The 14,443-nt window shown below is 34.1% G+C and overlaps 1 pseudogene across 1 annotated transcript; it reads left to right on the forward strand.

Annotated features, from left to right (window-relative positions):
• The first annotated feature begins 1,002 nt into the window (after positions 1 to 1,002).
• Positions 1,003 to 7,372, forward strand: LOC145795665 (trafficking protein particle complex II-specific subunit 120 homolog; annotated as a pseudogene). Its single transcript, XR_014336697.1, has 8 exons — positions 1,003 to 1,446; positions 1,679 to 1,683; positions 2,900 to 2,959; positions 3,837 to 4,125; positions 4,793 to 5,085; positions 5,446 to 6,316; positions 6,608 to 6,817; positions 6,944 to 7,372. The product of XR_014336697.1 is annotated as a trafficking protein particle complex II-specific subunit 120 homolog (transcript).
• The last annotated feature ends 7,071 nt before the right edge of the window (positions 7,373 to 14,443 follow it).

Raw genomic sequence — 14,443 nt, forward strand, 5'->3', positions numbered from 1 at the left:
AGCAGGTAGGGAAGAAGACAACAAACAATCTCTGGATTTTTCCTAGTTTGTTTTGGGATTCTGTGTTGGTGACTAGGGTGAAGGAGTAGGGTAAGGTAGTATCAGATTCTTCAAGTTTGTATGATGTGGCAAATTTCTACTGGCCTACCATGAAGTCTATAGTTTACGGGACAACCGTTTTAAACTTAATCTCTTTTCGAAATAATAAAACAAAATTTATTTAGAGTTCGTTGCCACGTATTGCAAACTAATCACCAATTGTCATATCTTTTATTGTTTCCTAAATTCGCCGATGTAAAGTCGTGTGTGTCCCGCTCGCTCGATCAATCACAATCTCTATACCACATGTTCTCCTAGAAAAAGGGGCATTTGACACGGAACAATTTGCGACGGTTTAAGTGCTGTCGCAAAAGCTTACTTTTTGCGACGGTTTAAGTGCCGTCACGGAGTTTATAGTTTTTACGATGGAAAAAATTAGCCCGTGACAAAAAGTAAGGTTATATACGACGGTAAATTAAACGTGGCAAAATTTTTTAGTTTTAAGTTTTATTTTATTTTTTTGCGACGCTCTTTTGGCAATTCATTGCAAAATTTTATTTTTTTCTCTTTCATTCGCGATGGGCCTTAATATCGTCGCAAATAGTAATTCCTAAATTCACGCCAAAACCTCCACCCACTCTCCCGATATTCCCAAATTCTCTGTAGTCTCTTGAGATCAAAAAAAAAAAAAAAAAAAAAGCCTTAATCTCACTGCTCTCTCCCTCCCTCTCACCCAGTCGTCACTCTATCTCTCTTGCAGCGGCAACAACAACATCTAGGTAACCCTCTTCTTTCCTCTCGCTCTTGGTCACGCAAACCTTCCCTCTCGCCCAGTCGTCACTCTGTCTCTCGCTCTTGCTCGCGCAGCGGCAACAACAGCGTCTGTAGCAGCGGCAACAACAGCATCTGTAGCACCGTCTCTCTTGCAGCGGCAACAATAGCGTCATACAAAGCTGGTAAGCTATGACTTCCATTGATGAAGAAGAGCAAAGTGGAACTGAAATTAGGGTTTCCAATCAGACAAACGGATGGCTGACTTCTTTCCACGCTCGGCCCCTTTCCTCCGCTGCATCCGGCGGCGCCGCCACCCCTCCCCGAAGCTGGCAAATCTCTCTGAGGAATTCTTTCGGATTGTTACCTTCTTGCTCTTCTAGGAATTCGTATTCTTGTTCTTGGTTTGGAATTTTGGAATGGTTAGCGTTTGTGACCGAATCGAAACAACGAGGAGGGGTGAAGAGGAAAGCTATGAAGAAGCGAGTGAAAGGCGTTGTGGTGGTTGTGATTATGTTGTTGGCTTGTTTTGTGATGATGGATTGTTGGATGCTTTCGCGGATTCAAGAATCGAGTCACTGTCTTAAATTCAAATACAAGGTCTTGAGAGCCAACTCTTCTACATTGTCTATTTGGGTATGTTTCAATTCAATTCCAAGTTCAAATCTAGTAAATTTAACATTTTTTGGTTGATTTTGGAAATTTTTGTTGGCAATAAATTTACTTGATCATGGAAAAAGAAAAACAAAACAAAGTAAGAAACTTGAATTCTCAGTAAAATTTGCCTAATATATATGGCCACAACATTAATTTGTATGACTCTGGAGATGAAACAATTACTGGGTATGACTTTTATCTTGATGTCCAGCATAGGTTAAAAATGAAAATTAGAAATAAACATCAGGGATAGCTATCTTAGATTCAATGGCTTTGTTATACTAACAACTAGCATGATGGTGAAGAAATTATAGGGGTGCAGTGAGTTGGGCCAGTGCAGGCCTGCAGATTTTAGTTCATTTCATATGGCTTAAATCATCTAATTTTGTGTTGTTCCAATCTTGTGAACTTTCACATCTTGGTTTGATTTTCTTCCCAAGAAATGTTCATTGTACCTGATTACTAACTATTACATTTTCTTCTTGATTCGAAGTTTGAATCATTTGGATTAAATATTCAAGTCTTTTTACATCTCTAGTAGTTTTAAATTCTTATTCTAAAGACCAGTGTCCTATACTTTCATAGTCTTCATATGTCTATGATGCTCAACGAGGACCTTTCCCTGGATCTCTATGATCTCCTCTTTTTCTATTATGATTTCTTAGAATTTTTAGTTTTTTAGAAATATAAATGCTCATGAGGCCAATTAATTTACTTCGTTGGTATCTCTCATTATTCAATGCATTATTGATTAAAGGGCACAGACTCGGTGATATTTTTCTTGCAAGTAATTTTTTGATAAAATTATTGATGATTTTGTCCCTCACAAGTTGATGTGAAGTGCGTGGGTCTGCTCTCCGTTAAGGTTAAAGTGTTTGTATGGACCATGGCTCACTAGAAACTTAGTACCAATGACATGGTTTAGAAAAGAAGGCTGAATTACTTGTTACACCCATGGTGTGTCAGGTGTAAATGGGGCCGAGGAGAGTATTGATCATTTGTTCATGCATTGTCCCATAGTTCTATAATTATGGTGGAGGGTGATTTGTTTGGCGAAGTTGGATTGGGTTGCACCTTCTTCTTGTGTTCATATGTATTGATTGGAGAGGCTTTGGTTCAAGTGATAAAGTGCGGGCTCTTTGGAAATGTGTACCGTGTGCCCTTCTACATTTTTTGTATTATTTTCTAATTTTCCTCTGGTTATTAATAAATTTTTCTTGGTTGTCAATCCAAAAAAATGTTGGTTAATTATGTAATTTAAGCTATATAAGTTTGAAAAATACTATTATTCAGATAACAAAACCTTCCAGTGGCTTAATGTTATTTTTTGAGATTTATTTAATGCTTATTATTTATTGTCTTTTCATATTTATTCACTTCATAATATATGTAACCCACTTGATGGTTATCTTTGTAATTATTTGGTATCCAGAGTATCTCCCCTAAGCTTTGAACTCGAGGCTACTTTGAAGTTGGCAAGATTTCTCTGCAGGTAGGCTTGTTTAACCTATCTTCTATGGTGATGACTGCAACATACTATTGTACTTGAATGAATTTAGCCTGTAGAAGTGGGATAATATCTCAAAATCTCTTGATCGAAATGTGCAATCAATATATAGGTATAAATTAATGGGGCTATATTATTTATACAATGCTGCCTTCATCATTTTATTCTACATTTTATCAAGGTATGAATTGTACAGATGTTAATTTTTTGGCAAAAAGATAGAAAAAAGACATTATATTTTAATACTTCTACCTGCCATCATATTTTAATGCTTGTAAATTTAGTTAATATTTTAAGATCTACGTAAATTAAGTGAATTTTGGACCCAAATTCTGGATTGGATTTTTGTCAAACTTTGGATCACATTTGGGTAAACAAGGTCATTTCAATATTTTAATAATTTTAGCTGGAAGTTTGGACTAATTATTTTAAACTTCAGCTAAAATTCGGTGAAGCTCATATGATCACATTGGCATTTAAAAAATTTTGAGAGTTAAAGATGACCAGCAATATGGAAAGTTTGAATTTAAATTGGACCTTGGTACCAGTAAATTTCAAGTACCATATAACAGACTACACTTGCCAGATCACATTCTGTAAAATTTTCATTTCATCTCTGCAGTATGTTATCGACTTTTCATTAATTCCTATTGCCATTATTCTATAATTGTTAGACATCACTAAACCAGTCAATTACGCAGTCTTCACTTCAATTATGGGTCAGGATCCCCATAGATGTGTCTTTATTCCTTGGGTTAGGGAACAATGTAGAAGGTTGAAATGCAGTTATAAGCTAAGGATTTTTGTATTACTGTGATTTTTAAAATTGGTTTTTCACTTAAAATATTTTGTTTATTGATAGACATGAGCTGGCCAAGGATGTAGTGGAGTTGTTGACAGCTGCTGCTGATGGAGCGAAATCTTTGATTGATGCCAGTGACCGACTAATATTGTATGTTGAAGTAGCTCGTCTTTTTGGAAATCTAGGCTATCACCGGAAGGCTGCCTTTTTTTCAAGGCAGGTAGCTCAACTGTATTTGCAACAAGAAAATAGACTGGCCGCTATTAGTGCCTTGCAAGTGTTGGCAATGACCACAAAAGCATATCGTGTTCAAAGTAGAGCATCTATTGCTAGGAGTTCTCTTCCCAATGTGAGTTTTAAAAATATGGTTTGGCATATATGATTATGCGACTACTGCCATTAATTTTTGCATTTGGGATGAACTTTTCACATTCGGGAGCTTGCCTTTGAAAAGCTAATAAAAATAAACATTTATTGTCCTTTTATTTACAAACAAAATGCTGCATCAGCTTCTACTTACTCTAATAAGGTCCCATGCTAATGTGCATATGCTAAATTCTATTCATGTATGGTTATCCCATACCACTTTCTCTAGAACAAGGTCCTGATGGATTTTAGGTAGGAGATTATGGTATGCTTATACATTTGATTTCTTGAATGACAACAAAAAAGTATTATTGCAAATGTAAGAATAAGAATTTTTAACATTTCATAGTGCACATGGTAAAAAAAAATAATAATAATAATTGAAAACTGTAATGTGTCCTTTCCATCCCCACCAAAAAATTAAAATCCTTTTTCTCATGGTACACAGCATGACCTCTTGTGAAGTTGTTAGTTTCCATTCACAGATTGAATTAAGTTCAATATTGGTCAGAACTCCAAATTTGGCAGAGAAGCTTTGCAGTGGATGGTCTAGTTAGAACTGACATGGTGTGATAGATCAGCAGGTTCTATACTATTTTCAGTTAATTATTCCACATTCTGAATTTGTATCTGTTCTTTCTTTATTTAAGGAAATTGTATCCACTCATGTTGATGGTGGGAAAACGCATCATCACTCCATAGTCTCACATTTTGAGTCCCATTGGAGCACCCTGCAGATGGTTGTTCCAAGAGAGATACTGGTGTCTGCTGTCTGTTCTGGAGATCCTCTTGTTGCATGGAGTGCAGCAGCACGCCTGCTTCGATCTCATTATCCTCTAATTACTCCTCCTGGGCAAAATAATCTTGCAAGTGAACTTGCAAATTCTGCTGATAGACTCCCTTCAGGAACTCGCTGCGCTGATCCTGCCTCACCTTTTATAAGGTATTTGTACTGTAGGTTTAATACTTCTCTAGTATTGAGCAAGAATCAAGTTTTCTTCTGTGCTTATTACGGTCCTGTCATTACATATTCCTTGGCAAGATAAAATTATAAGATGCTAAATGTCTTCAATTGGCTAGACATATAACCAAGGACATTGAACAAACTGGGGCAGCCTAGTTGGATGGAACCCTTGGTGATTGTGTCAAAAAAAAAAAAAAACAAGGACATTGATCACACGTCCCCCCCCCCCCCCCCCAAACAAAAAAAAAAAATCATTGTTGGATCCCTCCTATACTTTTTCACATTTACTTTTCAAAGACTTTTACCTATTTGTGCTGTCAACTTTTTAAATGCTTCCAGGTTGCATTCCTTTCCACTATCCCTCACAAATGGACATCATAAAACGCAATCCAGCTAGAGAAGATTGGTGGGCAGGATCTGGTCCCTCAGGGCCTTTTATTTATACACCATTCAGCAAAGGAGAGCCAAATCATAGCAGTAAGCATGAGCTGATTTGGGTTGTTGGAGAGCCAGTCCAGGTGTTACTGGAATTGGCAAATCCTTGTGGGTTTGACTTAATGGTTGATAGCATCTATCTGTCAGTACATTCCGGAAACTTCGATTCTTTTCCAATTAGTGTAAATCTCCCAACTAATTCTTCGAAAGTGATCACGTTGTCAGGAATTTCAACTAAAATGGGGCCAGTGACCATTCTTGGATGCATAGTTCATTGTTTTGGTGTAATTACTGAACACCTTTTTAAGGATGTTGATAACTTACTCCTTGGAGCAGCACAAGGTCTTGTTCTTTCTGACCCTTTCCGCTGCTGTGGGTCTGCAAAGTTGAAAAATGTATCAGTTCCAAATATTTCTGTGGTACCCTCACTGCCATTGCTAGTGTCACACGTTGTAGGTGGTGATGGATCTATCATTTTATATGAAGGTGAGATTCGTGATGTGTGGATTAGTCTGGCTCATGCTGGTACTGTTCCAGTTGAACAGGCACATATCACTATCAGGAAAAAACCAAGAGTCTGTTTTATCAGTCCCTTATGAAACTTTAAAAAGTGCCCTTCCTCTGAAACCTGGTGTGGAAGTGACAACACCAGTAACCTTAAAAGCGTGGCAGCTTGGTTTGGTTGACACTGATACTGCTAGCAAAAATTTATCTGGAAGCACAGGGAGGCCAGCTAAGGATGGAAGCAGCCCAATGTTGTTGATCCACTATGCAGGCAATTTTCCAACCACAGCTGTAATAGGAAAATAACTTTTGTTTATTATATTTTGTTAATATAATTTCTTTGCTCTTGTAATCTTGGTGTTTCTAAGTTTTTTCAGTTCCTAGTTTTAAGCAACAATTACACCAAATATATGGCTCTCTTCTGGGAGCAGCAACATTGTGATCTATGGTCTGGGTCTGGGTTTGAATTATGATGAGAATTTGCAAATCAGACTGAAGCCACATTCCAACATTGATAAAAAGGCGTGTTCGTATTGTTTACCGTTTTCAATCTTTCTGTCAGGGCCATTGGCGAATTCAGGAGAACCACCTACAGATGGGTTGGTTGTTCCCCCTGGTAGACGCCTGGTTGTTCCTTTGAACATTTGTGTTTTGCAGGGCTTGTCCTTTGTGAAGGCCCGTTTGCTGTCGATGGAAATTCCTGCGCACGTTGGTGAAAATCCTTTTAAGTTGGTTAATGTGGAGAAGATACATTGTGTGGCGTTCGATTCATGTATATGTTACAATCTTATTTATTTATTTATTGAAATAAATGTCAAATGTTTTACATTTTCTGTAAGCTTGAAATTAATTATATTGTAAATGTTTTTTTTTTTTTTTTGATTCTTTTTTTTTGCAGGTGCAACCCGTTTGAGTACGTGATGATATCTTCGCATGTCAATATTAGAGTTTACAATCTTATTTATTTATTTATTTATTGAAAAAAATATCGAATGTTTTACATTTTCTGTAAGCTTGAAAATAATTATGTTGTAAATGATGATTTTTTTTCTTTTTTGTTTCGTTTTGCAGATGCAATCCTGTTGAGTACGTGATATCTTCACATATCGATATGGGAGCTTAGTATTGATATCAAAACAAGCTACACTATATCTGTTTTTATTTTTTTTATCTCTATTGTCAACACTAAAAATTTGAGTTCTTGAATATCAAAAATTATTCAGTGTGTTTGGTTTGAGTTTTCTGGATTAAGTTTTTTGAAAACTGAGTTTTTTGATTTTCGTGTTTTTTTGTTTTTAGTGAATATTTTTAAAATTTTAAACATTTTTTTTTACTTTTTTAGATACACCTTACTTAGATGTATCTAAAAAGTAAAAAAATTGTGAAAAAATATTTTAAAAAATTAAGAAATACATAAAAATACAAAAAATGTACTAAATTCTTGTATTTTTTTGGTGTTTTTGGTATTTTGTGAATTTTTAAAAGATTTTTTTTACAATTTTTTTACTTTTTAGGTGTATTTATGTTAGGTGTGTCTAAAAAGTAAAAAAATTGTATAAAATATTAAAAAAATTCAATAAAAACAAAAAAACACGGAAAATAAGAAAGTAGAATTTTCTGAAAATTGTTTTTAGAAAATGGGAACCAAGCAAGCTGATTAATATTGTTAGAGGTTATTTTATATATTTTTGTAAAGAATATTTGGTTGACAATTGTTACAAGGTACATATATTATTCTTGGTATATGATTTTTTGAATGTGAATTTAGATGTGGATGTGGATGTATTTTAGAAAATATTAATAATTTGTATGGGGAATATTTAATAAAATATGATTTTATAAAAAATAATTTTATTGCGAAAATAATAAACCGTCACTAATGTAATTCTCATTTCTTTATATTTTATTAGCGAAGGGTTAACTTGTCGCATATACATATTAGTTTCAATCTTTTGCGACGGTTTCAACTGTCGCAAATAAATCTTTTGCGACGGTTTAAACTATTGCCAATACGGTATTAACTTAATACTATTTTTTTGGCGACGTTTTCGACCGCTGTTAATAAAACTTTTTGCGACGGCAAATACCGTTGCTAAAAAAGGTTTTTTGCGACGGCAATCAATGTCGTCACTAAAAATGTCATTTTTTTCCCTTTTTGTGTCAGGCGAAACCGTCGCAAAAACTATTGATTAGTCGTCGCTACAAGAAAGCGACTGTTTGTAACCGTCACAAATACTTTTTGTCACGCCCCTTTCTGCCACCCCCCATTTTTCATCGCTACTCCGTCGCAAAAAGTATTTGTGACGATATATGGACCTTTTGCGACGTTTGAGACCGTGGCAAAAAGTTCAGTTTTTAGTAGGGGAAGTTTTTTTATTACTATTGAAAAGGACTTAAGCTCACATGTGTAACAAGGACTTAATGAACAGAAAATTTTGAAAGGGACAAGTTTTGAACTTCTCATGCCAGTTCAAGGGTGTAGCAAGGACTTAAGCTCCTCAAAGAGTTACCACAAAAGGCATAAAGTTTGTGATGTTCACTCAAAGACTGCTAGAGTTATTGTTAATAGCAATGCGCAAAGGTTTTGTCAACAGTATAGCTGGTATGATAGTTCTCACATTGCCATATAATATATTGTTTTGTTCATAATGTATTGCATTAGGGAACAAAAAAACAGAAAAAGGTTGTTACTTCTTTTTTTTTTTTTTTTTCCCTTCTAATTTTGGTTTTTCTCCATCAATAGTAACAGGGCAATTCCCGTGTATTCTTCAGCTCAAGATAAAGCCCAAAAAATGCTGACTGTAAATATCACTTACCCAAAAAAAGAGTCATACAAGAATAATTGAGGTTTTTGCTTTGGGTGAGTTCTATCCAGTAGGTTTATGTGCAATTGGAACCATCCTTAAATTCAATGATGGACTTAATTGATTTCCAATGCTTAACTTGACACTCAACACTAGTATTATGTAGATTATATTAACTGTCTATGTTATTTTTTCATAGGCTTTCCTTTTAGACTCACAATTTTGATAGAAAACAAGTTGTTACTTATACCAGGTTTCATTTACTGGCCAAATTTGATGATGGAAAACACAGTTGTCAAAACGCGTTGCAGGCCACAATGAGCGTCAAAGAAAGCATCAATTGGATTTTGTCTCCGGTAAGCCACACAAGTTACTTCGATACTAAGATGAATTTTTTTAGTTAGTTGCCAACCTACCAAATTTTATTGATTGAAAAAAAAAATAAATAAATAAAATAAATAAAAGCCCATAATTTTTATGTTATGTAATCATCACCACGGATGGATCCACGGGGTACGATGTAGATTTTCAAATTTTGGGGGTGCGATTGCTCCACCCGCACGCCCTAGATCCATTATTGATCATGACAATATTAATTTATTTATATTATTTTAAACATGTAAGAAAGTCAATCCGTGGTCATCACAATATTTTCTTTTTTGAATAGCGGGAACCACTCACTGGATAATTGTTGACCAGGTGAGGGCCATGGAGCCATTTAAACAAAACACACAAAACCAAAGGCTAAAAAAAAATAAAATAATAATAATAATAAAATATGGTTGTCCAATGACTTAACTCAGCAACCTCCAGCTACCAAAACCTACAAGTTTAGCGGTCTAGCCCGAGTTCAACTGTTGAACACATCTTTCAACTTTACCGTCATCCAACCACCTTTGTGCCGTCGCTTGAGTCACAAGCTAAAACTACATAGCTCGGCAACTATTAAATGTCTCAATCACACCTTATATTCAAGCATTATGCGTTGTTTTTAAACGATGTGGGATGGTTTTATAATTTACTGCTATCAACATTTAAACTTTACACTATTTATTTTCTAATGAGATTATGAACGATGTAGGATGAAATTACGATTCTACTACTACCAACCACCAACCCTTTGCTCTCTTTCCGTTCTCCCAGCCAGCCACATAGAAAAATTAAAAATGGCTCTCATCTTAGTAAACCATTTTGGAAATCAAATTGTTGAACTTGATTGCTCACAAGTTTCAAGTCTAACTAAAATAGAGGATGGATTTTGAGAAGTTTATATCAATTTTAATTAACTCGAATTGAGATATCCAGGTATAAATCGAATCGAATCGAAACGAAACTCTTTCTTGACTGAAATCAACCACATCAAACCCGTGGGTTTCGGGATGAATGGGTGATGGCAGGAGGGGGGAGAGAGTAAGAGAGGCAGGTTGGAAAGAAGACAACAAACTAATCTACTGGGTGCAAAAGTATATTAAGATTTTCAAAATTTCAAGATCCATCTTGATCATAACAATATTAATTTATTTATTTTATACATGAAAAAAAAAGTCCATCCTTGATCATCACAATATTAATTTTTTATTTTCTATATTTAAAAAAAAAGGACAAAAAGTGATTGTCCAATAACTTAACTCAACAAGTTCACTAGTCTAGCCTGAGTTCAAGCGTTAAAGCCTTCTTTCAACTTTACCATCATCCAACCCCTTTGGTACCCTTGCTTGAGTCATAAGCTAATGCTACTTAGCTCGGCAGTTATTAGATGTCTCAATCAAATCTTATATATAAACATTATGCGTTGTTTTTAAACAATATGGGATAAGTTTACGATTATACTATTACCAATATTTCAACTTTATACTATCTCTTTTCTAATTAGATTATGAACGATGTGGGATGGATTTACGATTCTACTACTACCAATATTTAAACTTTACGCTATCTCTTTTCTAATGAGATTATGTTTCCTTCTTTTCCGTGGTTGCCACCATCGTCCTCCACCATTATCGAACCCTCTCTTGTCGAAGCTTTTAAATATTTATTGTTCTTTGAGTCTATTTTGAATTGTCTTTTTGAAAAAAAAAATCATATCAGAGTTTTAAATTTTGTAAATATTAAAATTAAAATTATTTTTTTAATATAAATTTCTTATTAGTTTTTCAAAATACTATTGAATTGTAATTTTTCGTAAAGAAAACATAATGGAACTAGGGTGAATATTTGGATTTTTTTTTTTTTTGGGTTCATTTTTTATGAACTTTTTTCTAAAATTTTCGAAAAACTTTGCATTTTGTAATATACTAGACTACATGGACCAAACAAGTTATAAAAAACAATGAAAAACAATTAATTAAAAAAAAAAAGTGATAATAAGTTGGTGATGTTTTTAGATCATTCTACACTAGATACACAAAAAATGTAAAATCTTTGACGCAAATTTAAAAATATAATATTCAAAAAAGGGGGGGGGGGGTTATATAGTTTCCAAACCCACCGAATGTTGTTTATTGAAATAGAAAAAACCACCATTTTTATGTTGTGTAATCATCACCAAGGACTGATCCGCAAGATGCAAAAGTATATATATAGATTTTCAAATTTTCAAGATCCATCCTTGATCATAACAATTTTAATTTATTTATTTTATATATGAAAAAAAATTCCATCCTTGATCATCACAATGTTAATTTTTTATTTTCTATATGTACAAAAAAAATAAAAAATTAAATAAAAAGAAGTGGTTGTCCAATGACTTAACTCAGCAACCTAAAGGTAGCCAAAACCTATAGGTTCACTGGGCTAGCCTGAGTTCAAGTTTTGAAGCCATCTTTCAACTTTACCATTATCCAACCACTTTGGTGCCCTCTCTTGAGTGATTAGCTAAGGCTACTTAGCTCAGCGATTATTAGATCTCTCAATCACATCTTATATTCAAGCATTATGATTCAACTACTACCAATATTTAAACTTTACCCTATCTCTTTTCTAATGAGATTATGTTTCCTTCTTTTCCATAGTAGCCGCCATCGTCCACCACCATTACCGAACCCTCTCTTGTCAAAGCTTTTAAATATTTATTGTGCTTTGAATATATTTTGATTTGTTTAATTTAAAAAAAATATGATCAGAGTGTTAAATTTTCCAAATATTTAAATTAAAATTATTTTTTAGATAAATTTGTAATTATTTTTTGAAAATACTATTGAATTGCAATTTTTCATAAAGAAAACTTAGTGGAACTACGTTAAGTAATTGTGGTGTTTTTTTTTTTCATTTTTGATGAACTGTTTTTGAAAAAAACTTTGCGTTTTAGAATCTACGCGACTATATGGACCAAATAAGTCATAAAAAAAAATGAAGAACAATTCATTAAAAATAAAAGTGAAAATAAGTTGGTGATGTTTTTAGATCATTCTACACTAGATACACAAAAAAATGTAAATTCTTTGACGCAAATTTAAAAAATATAATATTAAAAAGAAAAAAAAAAAGAGTTTTTTGGTTAGTTGCCAAACCCACCAAATGTTATTGATTGAAATAGAAAAAATCATCATTTTTATGTTTTGTAATCATCACCAAGGATTGATCCACAGGGTGCGAAAGTATATTTCGATTTTCAAATTTTCAAGATCCATCCATGATCATAACAATACTAATTTATTCATTTTGTACATGAAAAGTAAAAGTCCATCCCTGATCATCACAATATTAATTTTTTATTTTCTACTAAACGTAAAAAAAAAAAAAAAAGAAAAGAAAAAAAAAAGAAGGTGGTTGTCCAATGACTTAAACTAAAGTTATAGCCAGGGAACCAACAGGTTCACTAGTCTAGCCTGAGTTCAACTAAGCTGGCCACAACCTGAGTTCAAGCATTGAAGCCATCTATCAACTTTACCATCATCCAACCACTTTGGTGCCCTCACTTGAGTGATAAGCTAACGCTACTTAGCTCGGCAATTATTAGATGTCTCAATCACCCCTTATATTCAAACATTATGCGTTGTTTTTAAATGATGTGGGATAAGCTTCCGATTATACTTTAAACTTTACACTATCTCTTCTCTAATTAGATTATGAACGATGTGGGATAGATTTATGATTCTACTACTACCAATATTTAAACTATACACTATCTTTTTTCTAATGAGATTATGTTTCCTTCTCTTCTGTAGTAGCCTCCATTGTCCGCCGCCATCACCGAACCGTCATTTGTCTTTCCCACCTACACGAACCAACCGCCATCCCTTTCCTTTCTCTGTCCCAGCCAGCCACATAGAAAAATTTTAAAATGCTCTTATCTTAGTAAATCATTTTGGAAATCAACAAAAATAGAGAATGGATTTTGATTGAGAAGTTTATGTTGATTGTGATTAACCCGAAATGAGATATCTGGGCTGGGCATAAATCCAAACAAAACTCTTTCTTGATTGAATTCAACAACATCAAAACCCGTGGGTTTCCTAGGGTGGATGGGTGATGGCAGGAGAGGGGAAAAAACAGAGTAGTAGAGAAGGAGTAGGGTAGGGAGGTATCAGATAAGGGTGGGTTTACAAAACAAATTGTCATATCTTTTATTGTTTCCTAAGAAATTTTTTTATTACTATTGAAATGGATTTAAGCTCACGGGTGTAACAAGGACTTAATGAACACAAAATTTTGAAAGGGACACGTTCTGAACTTGTCATACCACATGTTTGTCAAAGACTGCTAAAGTTATTGTCAATAGTGTAGCAGGTATGACAGTTCTCTCATTGCCTTATAATATATTGTTTTGTTTACAATGCATTGCATTAGGGAACAAAAAATCTAAAAAAGTCACCTTTTTTTTTCTTTTTCTTTTTTTCTTTTTTTTGTGTGCTAATTTCGATTTTTCTCCATCAATAGTGACGGGGCAATTCCCATGTATTCTTCAGCTCATGATAATGCCCCCAAAATGGTGATTGTAAATATCACTTACCCAAAAAATAGTCATGCATGAATAATTAATATTTCAGCTTTGGGTGAGTTCTATCTAGTAGGTTTATGTGCGATTGGAAGTTGGAACCATCCTCAAATTCAATGACGGACTTAATTCATTTGCAATGCTTAACTTGACACTCTACACTGGTATTATGTAGATTATATTGGCTGTCTGTGTTGCTTTTTGACATGCTCTCCTCTCAGACTCACAATTTTGATAGAAAACAAGTTGTTTCTTATACCAGATTTCATTTGCTGGCTGAATTTGATGATTGAAAATGCAGTTGTCGAAAATGCCTCGCAGGCCACTATGAATTGGATTTTGTCTCCGGTAAGCCACACAAGTTACTTCGCTATTATGATGGTATCAACTCCTCTGCCCTTTTTCCCTTCCAACTGCTGTTGTGTGTCACATTCAATGACTGCTAGAGTTATTGTTAATAGCATTGAGCAAAGGTTTTGTCAACAGTATAGCAGGTATGACAGTTCTCACATTGCCTTATAATATATTGTTTTGTTCACAATGTATTTCATTAGGGAACAAAAAAACAAAAAAAAAGGTTGTTACTTTTTTTCTTTTCTTTTTTCCTTCTAATTTTGGTTTTTCTCCATCAATAATAACGAGGCAAATCCCGTTTATT

This window comes from Camellia sinensis, chromosome 7 (genome assembly GCF_055761805.1).
Source record: "Camellia sinensis isolate YWXY chromosome 7, ASM5576180v1, whole genome shotgun sequence".
Taxonomy (NCBI): domain Eukaryota; kingdom Viridiplantae; phylum Streptophyta; class Magnoliopsida; order Ericales; family Theaceae; genus Camellia; species Camellia sinensis.